This window comes from Tursiops truncatus, chromosome 4 (genome assembly GCF_011762595.2).
Source record: "Tursiops truncatus isolate mTurTru1 chromosome 4, mTurTru1.mat.Y, whole genome shotgun sequence".
NCBI classification, from domain to species: domain Eukaryota; kingdom Metazoa; phylum Chordata; class Mammalia; order Artiodactyla; family Delphinidae; genus Tursiops; species Tursiops truncatus.
In genome coordinates this window covers 89,846,274-89,858,604 of record NC_047037.1, presented here as the reverse complement: position 1 = coordinate 89,858,604, position 12,331 = coordinate 89,846,274, and the positions used below count along the sequence as shown (strand labels likewise).

The following is a 12,331-nucleotide window of genomic DNA, read 5'->3' as shown; positions in this document are numbered from 1 at the left end:
TTGGTCAGTATCTAGCAGAACTTGAGAAATATAGCAATTCTGCATCTAGTTATACCCTAGAGAAAGTCTCAAACATCTGCACAAGGATGTGTACAAGGATATTTATAGCAGAATTGTTTTGTAATAGAGAAAACTGGAAATAGCATTGTTGGATCAATCTCAAAAACAAAGTTGATAGAAAACAAAACATAGGAGAATTTTTACTTTATATCTTCTGTATATGTTTTAGAAAAAAGCAAAACAATGATATATACATTGTTTAGCTCAAATTCATGACAGTATTCACTTCTGAGGAGGAAGGGATGAAGCTGAATGGGACCAGGAAGAGAAAAATGGAGGATGTCAATTTTATTTACATCTTTTTGTTTATTTTTTTAAAAAGGGCTGAAGTTATACTACAGAATGGTAAATTTCAGTGGGTAGGTTCTTGCGTATTTATTATTTATCATCTTTGCATTTTTCTTTATTTTTTTCAAATGAAACATAAAAGAGACACTTTAATACTTCACAGTGTAAATTGATATCTTGAGTTCATTATGGGATGCATTGAATTGTAGCTTTTCTGAAATATCTTTTTGCTGTAGCTTTAATTTTCAGTGACATGTTTGAAGAAAGTGATTGTGCTGTGTGCTATTTCCTAGTCACATTTCTATGCACTAAGCCACGGTTTCTTGATTCGTCCTTGCACAAACATGTGTAGATCTCGATTCTCACACGTTGAAATAAACGCAGCTGTGTTTATTTCAATGAGATTACATTCAAATAAACACACATGTGATCCCTTATGAGTGTGAACCCGTAAAACACTTGTTGATTTGGTTCTGAAATTGTGTGTTCAAATAAACACACTTGTTCTAAGGAAAGTTTCGCTTTACTCAAACGTTCATGCTTTGAACATGTGTTTTATAGAAGGCAGATGTGGACCTGAGTGTCTAAAAAGAATAATAGTTCTTTAGAGTCTGTCATTGCTTTAGACAAACGCAGGGTTTATTTAATGGGCAATTTTTTAGTATGTTGGTAGTTGTCTTGGGTAAGTAAGTAATTAAAAATAATGTTTGAATATCACATTTTATGTAATTCATTTATTTTAATTAATTTATTTATTTGGATGCACCACTCAGCTTGTGGAATCTTAGTTCCCTGACCAGGGATTGAACCTGGGAAATTTAATATCCTCGGCAGTGAAAAGTGCCGAGTCCTAACCACTGGACCACCAGGGAACTCCCGGAATTCATTTACTATTGACAGATTGACTGAATGTAATAGAATTTTAAATAAATTATATAATATGTTAAATATATTTGTGAGTATATTTTTAAGAAATATTAATGATAAATTAAAAAGTGAAGGAGCTTTTTATATTTTGGAAACTGCTTCTTGTTTAATTAGACTTGTAAATCTGTGTTTTTACATTTTAAATTTTAGAATGAAAATAGAGAAAAGCTTCAAAGCGAGAAGAGTACTATGCACATTTCTATTTCTGCTGAAATGACTATAGGTAACCTGCAAAGAAATGAGTTAACATGCTTCAGCCTTCTATAAAATATTTTAATGAAATGGAATGTAACTTATAAAGTACCAGTATTTGAGCTTTTTTCCTTAACAAATGAACCATAAGATTATAGCAGCCTGAGGTCTTTTTTTTCCCTCCAAAATGGGGGGGGGGCATGGTGGATTTTTATATGTGCTATTGTGCAGATATTTAGGAAGTAGACAGACTGACATCTGTTTTTGACCTGAAAGCCTGTTATTTTACTGTCCATGTAAGGTTTTTGGTTTAGAAGTTTTGTCAGCCCCACAGCTTTGGGCTCTACAGCTTCTCCTCCTTGGTGTATAGCAAGAGTGTGTGTGTGTGTGTGTGTGTGTGTGTGTGTGTGTGTGTGTGTGTGTGTGTGTGAGAGAGAGAGAGAGAGAGAGAGAGAGAGAGAGAGAGAGAGAGAGAGAGAGAGTGGCAGGTTGTTGATGGCGTGATGGAGTGTCTGGACATCTTTGGTCCGTTTCCTTTGCCCAGTTAGAGCCTTAGTGTTTGTGACCTAAAGGGCCCTTCCCTGCGTCCTTCTCAAGACGCATGGAACTTGCTCACCACATCTGTGAAGCTCAGTGTGGCTTTCAGCTCCATCTCTCAGGACCAGACACAAGGTGCTATCCTCTACTTGGTGCCACAATGGATATATAAGTATCTCTCCACAAAGCCTGTAATTCTTTCATTAAACCCCCATTTTCTGGTCAGTCATTGCTGGATTTGGCCTTTTAAGAATTTCTATCCAGGTATTTCAGAAGGTTAAATATCTTTATGTGCATAAATTCCTTAAATATAAACTATTATAGAGAAAATTAAATTTTATAAAGTTTCAAAGGTTAATGTTTCCATTTCAGAGGTAATGCATGAATACATTTTTTTCTTTGCCAAAACATTTGAGAATAACTATAATCCTGTTTTATTTTTCCTACTATTTACTAATTTCTGAAGTTATTTTAATTTAAAATAAAAAGTGTTTTAGTTGCTTGCTGGCTTACATGTTTAGAGCCTTGCTTCTCTCTCTCGAAAGGAAGCTTCATGAGAACAGGGCCCTTTGTTTTGCTTGCTCCATATACCTAGTGCTTATAACAGGGTCTGGCACATATTAAACACTCAATAAATGTTTGTGAATGAATGCTGAATGAATAAAAGATAAGAAGAAATTTCCTTTTGACTTTCATTCCTAGTCTTAATGTTTGCTGTCAACCCCACCAATTCCCCAAGCTAGTTAGGTGTGTTTTCTTTTAACTTTATTTATAATGCCATTTCCCAGGGGACACTGACAGTTTTTATGTAGTCAACTTTGTCAATCTTTTCCTTCTTGCTTTTCTTTTTGTACTTTAAGAAGGTCTTTCCTACCCCAGTGTCATTGATATACTCCCTTATATATTCTTTTATACATGTATGTGTTTGATTCTCATGTTTAAGCCTTTTAAAAAGTCTGTCTGAAATTTATTGTTAATATTGTGAGGTGGAGATCAATCTTTTTACCCCTCTTCTCCCGTCACCCCCCACCCCCAAACACACACACACACACACACACACACAACTGGTTGTGCTAGCTCCATCTGTAGAATAGTGTGTGCTTTTTCTAACTAATTTGAAATGCTTTAATCATGTACAAATATTTTGGAACTTAAATACTGTGTTCTATTGATGTATTTTTCTGTTTCTGTGGAAATGATAGATTGAATTATATAGTTTTAAAATACCTCTCTTACTGGTTTTATTAGTTTGTCAGTTTATTCTCTTGGAGATTTTCTTACATAAAGTCAAATCATTAAGTCACTAATGAATGATAGTTGTGTTGCCTTGTCCGGTGTTTTCCTTTTTCCGTTTTTCTTTCTTTTTATTTTTGCTTTTGGTTAATGCATTGACTAGTACCTCTGGTACAATGCTGATTACTCCTGGTGAATAGTGTACATCCTTTCTTGTATATATATTTAGATATTTTATTTATTTATTTATTTATTGGCCACGCCACATGGCATGTGGAATCTTAGTTCCCAGACCAGAGCTCAAACTCGTGCCCCCTACTCTATTAGAAGTGTGAAATCTTAACCACTGGACCACCAGGGAAGTCTCTATATTTACGTATTTTAATGCATCTAATATTTGACTACTATGCATAGTGTCTTTATGTCCTTCTCTTAGATCTTTTTTTATCAGATTAAGGAAATTCTCTCCTATTCTTAGCTAAGACATTTTATCATGAATGTGTAGTAAAATAGTTTGTTGACCTGATCATGTCATTTTTTTCTTTTACCTCTTAATATAGTGAATTGCATTGATACATTTTCTGATGGCAATCATCCTTACATTTCTGGGCTAAACTCTATTTGATGTTATTCTTCGCATACCCTGTTTTATTCCATTTTTAAATTTTACTTAAGAATTTTACATCTACTTTGAAGTGTGATGGAACAATAATTTTTCTTTTCTTTGCTATTCTTACCTGGTTCTTGAATGGGGTTAAGTGAGCCTCACTTATGGAAGGGTTTGTTTCAGGTGAAAGTTGTTTATTTTGAATGCTTGTGTATTAGAGCTCCTATAAAACTCCCTCAGGCTAGTGCCTTTTTTGAGGATGTAGACCTTTGGCCAGTTGCTTTAATTTTTTTACCTCGGTTAGTGTGGTGTTGGTTTTTCTGCTTGTTCTTTGGTAAGTTTTGATAAGTTATAGTTTGTTAGGAAGCCATCCATTTCATATAGACTTTAAAGTTTTTGGTATGAAGTTGTTCTTAGTGTTTTCTTATAATGCTTAATTTTTCTCTGTCTCTAGTATTTCTCATTTATTAACTTTTATTATTAATTCTGTCTTTTTTGTTCTTGTTTTCTAGTGCTTGTTTTGAAATAATTCATTTATTTTCAAACTTTAATTGTTCTCTAAAATGTCATTTGTCTCACTATTTTCAATGAGTACCATGTTGGTGACATCTCACAGTTTTTCTTACGTAGTGTGGTCATTGTCAGTTTGAAATACAAAAAAATTGCACTTTGATTTGCTCTTTAACCAATACACTACTTTTTTTTTTTTTTTTTTTTTTTTGCGGTACGCGGGCCTCTCACTGTTGTGGCCTCTCCCGTTGCGGAGCACAGGCTCCGGACCCGCAGGCTCAGCGGCCATGGCTCACGGGCCCAGCCGCTCCGCGGCATGTGGGATCTTCCCGGACCGAGGCACGAACCCGTGTCCCCTGCATCGCCAGGCGGACTCTCAACCACTGCACCACCAGGGAAGCCCCAATACGCTACTTTTAGAAATAAAGTTCCCAGTTAAATTTTTTTGGCTGTCATTTTATTATTGATTTCTTTTCTTTTGCATATTCTTTTTTTTAACCTTTTTTAAATTGAACTATAGTTAATTTACAGTGTATTAGTTTCAGGTGTGTAGCAAAGTGATTCAGTTATACACACACGCATATACACACATATTGTTTTTCTGATTCTTTTCCATTATAGGTTATTACAAGATATTGAATATAGTTCCCTGTGGTATACATTAGGTCCTTGTTGTTTATTTTATATATAGTAGTGTGATATGTTAATCTCAAACTCCTAATTTATCTATTTTGTTTGTTAATTGATTTCATACCTTATTGTATTTAGGTTAATGAATGTGGCCTGCAGGATAACAATATTTAGGAATTTTTTTTTAAGTGAATGTTTTTTTTTAAAAAAATTATTTATTTATTTTAGTTTTGGCTGCATTGGGTCTTTGTTGCTGCACATGGGCTTTTCTCTAGTTGCGGTGAGCAGGGGCTACTCTTCATCGCCGTGCACAGGTGCCTCTTGTTGCAGGGCACGGCCTCTAGGCGCACGGGCTCAGTAGATGTGGCTCCCGGGCTCTGGAGTGCAGGCTCAGTAGTTGTGGCACATGGGCTTAGTTGCATTGCGGCATGTGGGATCTTCCCAGACCAGGGCTTGAACCTGTGTCCCCTGCATTGGCAGGTAGATTCTTAACCACTGCACCACCAGGAAAGCCCCAGGAATTGTTAATTTAGCCTTTGCTGTCCACTATATGATCAGTCTCTGAGTGTTTCATGTCTTCAAAAAGAATGTGATTTCTTTTCATGTGGAGTCCAGAGTGTTACATATGAAATGTCTGTTAGGTTAATATTATATCCATTAGGATAATTTGAATATGTTATTCCTATCCTTCATAACATTATTTTTCTTTTACTTTATCTGTTATTTTCTGAGAGGGGTATTTTAAAGTCTGTCAGTGTGATTTGATTGTGATTTGTTAATTTCTGCTATTTGAAATGTTTTCTTTTTGTATTTCAAAAACTGTGTTGTTAAATGTATAAGAATCAGTGACTCTTATTCACTCTTGGAAGATTATTCTTTTTGGCAATGTAAATATTTCTTTTTCCCTTTTAATGATTTTTCTCCTTGATTTCTTTTTTGTCTGGTGTCACTGTTGCTATATGTACTTTCTCTTTCCATTTGCCTGCTGTATAGTTTCATATCCCTGAATTTTAAAACTTCATGTGTCATTTTGTTTTAAGATGTCTTTTATGGACGTGGACATAGATTTTTATTTTTTAATTTAGTCTGAGCATGTCTCTGACAGTGTGTTAATATTTACTGTGACTTACACCTGCTAATTTTTTTATATTACCCTCTCTTTGTTTCCATTTTCCATACTATCATTGGAATGATCACATTTCTTTGTTTTATTCTTTATTTGCTCTACTGGTTTGAATAGCATACCTTTCTTTCCTACTTCGTTATCACTTTTGTTTGTTTGCTTGTTTGTTTATTTGTTTTCTTTCAGTTTTATTTAGATGTAGTTGACATACATCTCTGTGCAAATTTAAGGTATAGAGAATTAATGATTTGACTTACATATATTATGAAATGTTTACTACAGTAAGTTTAGTTGACTTAATATCCATCATCTCATATAGATCCCCCCCCACAAAAAAGAAAAAAAACGTTCTTTAACTTTTAGGATTTACTGTCTTAGCATCTTTCAAATATACCATACAACAGTGTTAACTGGTTATCATGCTGTACATTACATCCCCAGTACTTATTTATATTATAACTGGAAGTTTGTATCTTTTGACCCCCTTCCTCCAATTCCCCCACCTTCACTATATATATATATATATTTTTTTTTTTTTTTTAAATAAATTTATTTATTTATTTTTGGCTGCGTTGGGTCTTCGTTGCTGCACACGGGCTTTCTCTAGTTGTGGCGAGATGGGGCTACTCTTTGTTGCGGTGTGTGGGCTTCTCATTGCTTTGGCTTTTCTTCTTGTGGAGCACAGGCTCTAGGCGCATGCAGCCTCAGTAGTTGTGGCTCGCAGGCTCAGTAGTTGTGGCTCGCGGGCTGTAGAGCACAGGCTCAGCAGTTGTGGCTTGGGGGCTGTAGAGTGCAGGCTCAGTAGTTGTGGTGCATGGGCTTAGTTGCTCTGCAGCATGTGGGATCTTCCCGGACCAGGGCTCGAACCCGTGTCCCTTGCATTCTTAACCACTGAGCAACCAGGGAAGCCCCACAATATATTTTTAACATGTGTATTTAAACATGTTTTTCTTATAATGTCTGGAATTGTAGGTATCTAGCTTTTCTCTGAATAAGAGAAGAACTTCAGCATGCTCTTATTTTCCCCCGTTCTCTGTTTTCAGCCTTTTAGGTTGATAAAGACAAGTTTCCCCCTGAATTATTATTAAAAGTGGAAGTTTGGTATCTCTTTTGTGGATAAGTCTTTTTTCTTTTTTATGATAATTTAAAAGATTTTTGCTTTATCCTTGTTACTCAGAATTTCTCTTTGTTGTGTGTGTTTTTGTTTTTAATTTATCCCAGTTGGTACTCAGTGGGTGACTTCTTTCAATGTGAAGCTTTATTCCTTTGGAATTATGTTCTTCAATTATGTCAAATTCTCAAATACTCTATTTTCAGATATTGCCTCTCCCTCACTGTCTATTCTCACCTCTTGGAATTGCTAATAGATAATGAAAACTAGATCTGTCCTCTGGGTCTCTGTGTCTGAAAACTTTTCTTTTTTTTACCTTTTATTTCTTTATCCTTTTCTTTTGCATTCTGAAGAAATCTTTGGCCCACTAACTCCTTCTTCAGTGGTATTCTTTTAGTGGTATCCTACTATTCATATTCAGTCTTTTCCAAGAGGTCCAGATTTTCATTTCCAGGATTCAAGTTTCTTTTTATATATATACAGATGATTTTGAAACACCTGTGAAGTATATGTCTGATACAACCATATAGCTTTCAACAATCATACAGACCTGTGTTCACATCTTGTTTGACCACCAGTTAACTGTGTTACGGCTGGTTACTTGATGCCTCTATTTAAGCTTCAATTTTCTGGCAAAATTGTGATAAAATATCACTGTGCTATCTTGGTGTGGGGATGAAATTCTGTAATTGTAATACTATTAGCTAACTTACTAGATACTACATGTCAGAAACTGTACTAGGTTATTTTACTCACAACTGTTACCTCATTTAAGTTAGCAATTCCTTTTCAACAACCTAAGAAAATATCCTAAATATGATAGTTTCTTGTATCTTATTCCCCTGAAAGCAGCTGATCATGTTGTTCTAGTTGTTGAAATTCATTGCCTTAAGCAAATCTTTGATCACTGGTTCTACTGGCTTCTCAAACTTACTAAGTAAACAGTATTTTTAAGAGAGGTATGTTTGGCCTACCTTTGACTGTGTTTCTTATTTAGAGTAATTTCTTTGTTCTTCTTTTCCCCCCTGCTCAGTGTTTGGTCCCTGTGTGTGTGCGTGCATCATTTAATCCACTTCTTGGGATATGTTAGTTGAGCTACACACCACTGGTGCAGCTTCTCTCCTGTTTGCCATTTATTGTGCAGGGCATTTGCTCTTTCTGAAAGGATAATGTACTTATTTTGTGAAGAAGTCATTTAGCAACATAATGTGAAAGGGTAAATAAAGGTTACGGGACATTATATCATGCTAGACTAAGAGACTGAAAATATTACCCAGAAAGTACACTTGGATGGTACAGTTATTTCTGAACAGAACCACTGTGTGCTGGTGACTACTTCTGAAATTCTGTGTTGCCTGAACCTTCTGGAACTGCAGTATTCAGCTGGTCCTTTTGTTACTTCTCAGCAATTCCTAGTGAACGGATTTGTGACAGTCATTTATTTTTTTTTAAATAAGAGCAAATAATTAAAAACTCATTTAATACATTATCTTGAGGCAGTTGGTACCCATCAAAGGGCTAGTTTACTGAGATGGTTACTCTTCAGAGAAGCCAAAAATGCTTGAAGTGGACTGGAGATCTTCATGTGTTAAAAGTAATTGTATGTTAGTCTTTAAATGCTTTATAATTACAGTAAACTCTCAACATGTTACCTCCTTTCTTTGTAGTCTTCTGATTGTTAGTATGTTTACAAATTCTTCTTAAAAAAAGGTTAAAATTACTATCAATATGGAATAATCATTTCAGTGTTTATTATACAAATATGTGAACAGGCTGATTTTTTTAAAGTAACATTCAAATTATCAACCATTGAAATAACGATTATATTTATTGAAGTATAACTGAAAGCTAGTCTTTTTTGGGAAATACTATATTGATTTACTTCTGTTATAGTAAGAGGCCCATTTTACAGAATATAAAACAACAAAAATTCATTAATTGATGTTATTAAATGTCACACTATTTGTTAATTGTGAATTCAAAAGAAGTCAGTGCCTTTAATTTACTACCAGTATACCAATTCATGTATTTTTGGCTTATTTAAAAATTTTGAGCAAATATGCAACTCATATACTAATTTTTAATGTTATCCCAATTTAGTTATTAAAAGATTAACCAAGTAGAAACAATGAAATGATTCTGTTCAGTCTTACACCCTTATAGGAATAAGATCATATTTACAATAATCAACCTACATTATTGCAACTGTTTTTCAATGTTTCACAATTTTGTTCCTTTAATAATATATGTAGATTAAATCTAAATAACAGCAAAAAGAATCAAATATGTCTTATGGAGATTAAGAAGTATTCTCCTTGAAGATTTCTTAGTCAGATCATCTGGTATCCTTGTATAAGCTGAGAATTTCTTGAGATACAAATAATAAATATATTTGTGAAAATGTTATGTAGGCTTTCAAAATGAAACTATAGATTAAACATAGGTACAGTTTTGGGGTTTTTTTTGCGGTACGCGGGCCTCTCACTATTGTGGCCTCTCCTGTTGCGGAGCACAGGCTCCGGACCTGCAGGCTGAGCGGCCATGGCTCACGGGCCCAGCCGCTCCACAGCATGTGGGATCTTCCTGGACCAGGACACGAACCCGTGTCCCCTGCATCGGCAGGCGGACTCTCAACCACTGCGCCACCAGGGAAGCCCATAGGTACAGTTTTATTGACTATTTTCAGTAGATTTAAGAGGAAATGCACAGTTTTGGTTTTTTGGGACAGTACTAATTTAAAATCTCCTCTCTTATTGTCTTCATAAATACACTAACATTTTTTCAGCTTATGTGTCTCCATTTTTGGTTTGGAAAATACATGTGGGTAATAAAAATAATTTAGGAGCTATCATTTATTGAACAGTCATTACGATAAGGCAATATGGGTTCAAGGATATATCACTTATTCTTTCCAAAAACTGGAGGTAAGAATTACAAACATCCCCATTTTGTAAATGAGAAAATTGAGATCCAGAAAGTGAAGTAACTATCCATGATCACACAGCTAATAGAGGACTCTAGATTCAAACCCACCATTCTTTTACTCCAAGATAACATTATAGTAAGTTATAATTGGGTATAGGTTGTTTTACTCTTCTTTGCAATATAGCAGCTTTAGATTGATCTTTCAAGAAATGTCATTTCAAATACATACATATCTTTAATTATTATCTATTAAATCTTAGGCTGCTCTTTGGAAATTATGAAGAATAAAGGATCACATCACAGATATTTTGGTACTTCTAACACTTAGCACAGTGTCATGCATAATAATAAGCCCTCAGTAATTGTTTGTTGAAATGAAATAAGGAAAATTCCTCATTGGGAGCGTGATGAATAAAAATGGGTAAAAACATATGTGACAAATATTTTAAAATTCAGCTTTCAAGTCACCGTTATTAATGTGATTTAGAGATGAAAACTGAATGCTTAAGAATATCTCTTGACCCCTTGTTCTGTGTTGTCCTTCCACATTACAAAAAGACAGATTTATTTTTCAGAAGGAATGACTCAAGGCTGTAGAGGGCAGTGTAAACCAGCTCGAGTGGACTTCGTGGGTTAGAGAGGTGCTATAATAGTCGCTGCGGTCCAGATATCCACATAGGGTTAACACCCCAGGTATCTGACCACTGGTTATTAGAATGGTCTCACACTTAAAAACAGAGAAGGATAAATGAAAGGTGTATTGGAACCAAAGAATTACATAAAGCCATGAAAAGGCTGGCAGTTAGACATTCACCATTGTATCCTTATAAACTCTAGTGGAAGAACCAGGATCATTACCTGGATAATCTAGGCCTAAAAACATTTTTGTCTCAGTGAACTTGATAAAGTTTCTTGTAAAGAATTTTCTTTCCTCGTTAGTTGTGTAAGTAAACAACTTGAATTAAAAATAGTAACACCCTCAGTTGTATTCCCCTTTTCCTTTCCCCACCTCACCACTTGATGAACACATACACTATTTAGTTGTGTATCAAATTATGCACCATAGTAAATTTTAAAAACATTTAATGATAACAGTTCAGGTTTATTTGGTATTGTCTCATTTTGTTGCCAGTATTCAGGGACAGTTTGATTATCCAAGGCTTGCTTGATTTTATCACTGTCCTGGTGAATAAGATGTTTTTGGACTATATTTTGCAGTGAGTGGCCTAGGTTTTCATTTAGGAAAAGAAAAACCCCAAACCTATCAGCTCACAAATATTTCAGTTTTTGGCAGAATTGCCACCAGTGTTGCCTATACTGACCACCTGATGGGGATAGATGTCTGTAGTCTGAACAAATACCATATGGGATTATGTTAGTTATAATACTAATTTTTATTGAAATGCTGTATCATCTGTCCATTTCTCTTAGCTTTTCGGTTTTGGCTCTAGATGAATACAATTTCCATAGCTGAAAATTTCATAAGTAACAAGCATATCTTGAATAACTGCAGACGCAGTACTGGTCATTGTACTAATTTCCCTGGGTAATTATGTGTAATTTAAATAATTTTACTAGGCATGTAGTTCTTGAATAGCGTACTATCTCGAAAGTTAATAAAAATGGTAAAGCAGGTTTTCTAAATGTAGATAAATGAAGCATGTGTGTCAGAAACTAGAGAAGTGCTGACTTCAAATCTTTCTGTTGTATGTTTGACAATTTAAAATGTGATGAGAACCAAGGAATATATAGTTCAGAAAAACTAACTTTATATTTTTAGATCCCATCCATATTCTCATTTGATTTTCAGAACAACCTAGAGTGAAGTCAGGGTTGCCATTGTTATCTTTGTAGATGTGGGGAAACTGAGGTTCAGGCCATCTGAGGGATGTGCTGAAGTTGAGGTGGCTTGTAAGTCATAATGCTACAACTGGAACCCAATCCTGCCTATGGTGTTTGCTTAGAATTAAATGGCTGTTTTATGATTTTGTTGGCATATGCATAAGTGATTTCTTCAATACAATTTTTTTTAATAAATTAATTTTATTTATTTATTTATTTTTGGCTGAATTGGATCTTCGTTGCTGTATGTTGGCTTTCTCTAGTTGCCGTGAGCGGGGGCCACTCTTCGTTGCGGTGCACGGGCTTCTCACTGCAGTGGCTTCTCTGGTTGCGGAGCACGGGCTCT

The 12,331-nt window shown here is 35.0% G+C and overlaps 1 protein-coding gene across 7 annotated transcripts in view; it reads left to right on the top strand.

The window, feature by feature from the left end:
• Positions 1–12,331, top strand: part of BBX (BBX high mobility group box domain containing) — a 282,397-nt gene that overhangs the window by 38,179 nt on the left and 231,887 nt on the right. Inside the window, exon 3 of one of the 7 annotated variants that reach the window (XM_073804265.1) lies at positions 1,426–1,498. The exons of the other annotated variants lie outside the window; for them this stretch is intronic. The gene's annotated coding sequence lies outside the window, so the exon portion shown is untranslated. The remainder of the gene's footprint in view (positions 1–1,425; positions 1,499–12,331) is intronic. 7 annotated transcript variants of the gene reach the window in all.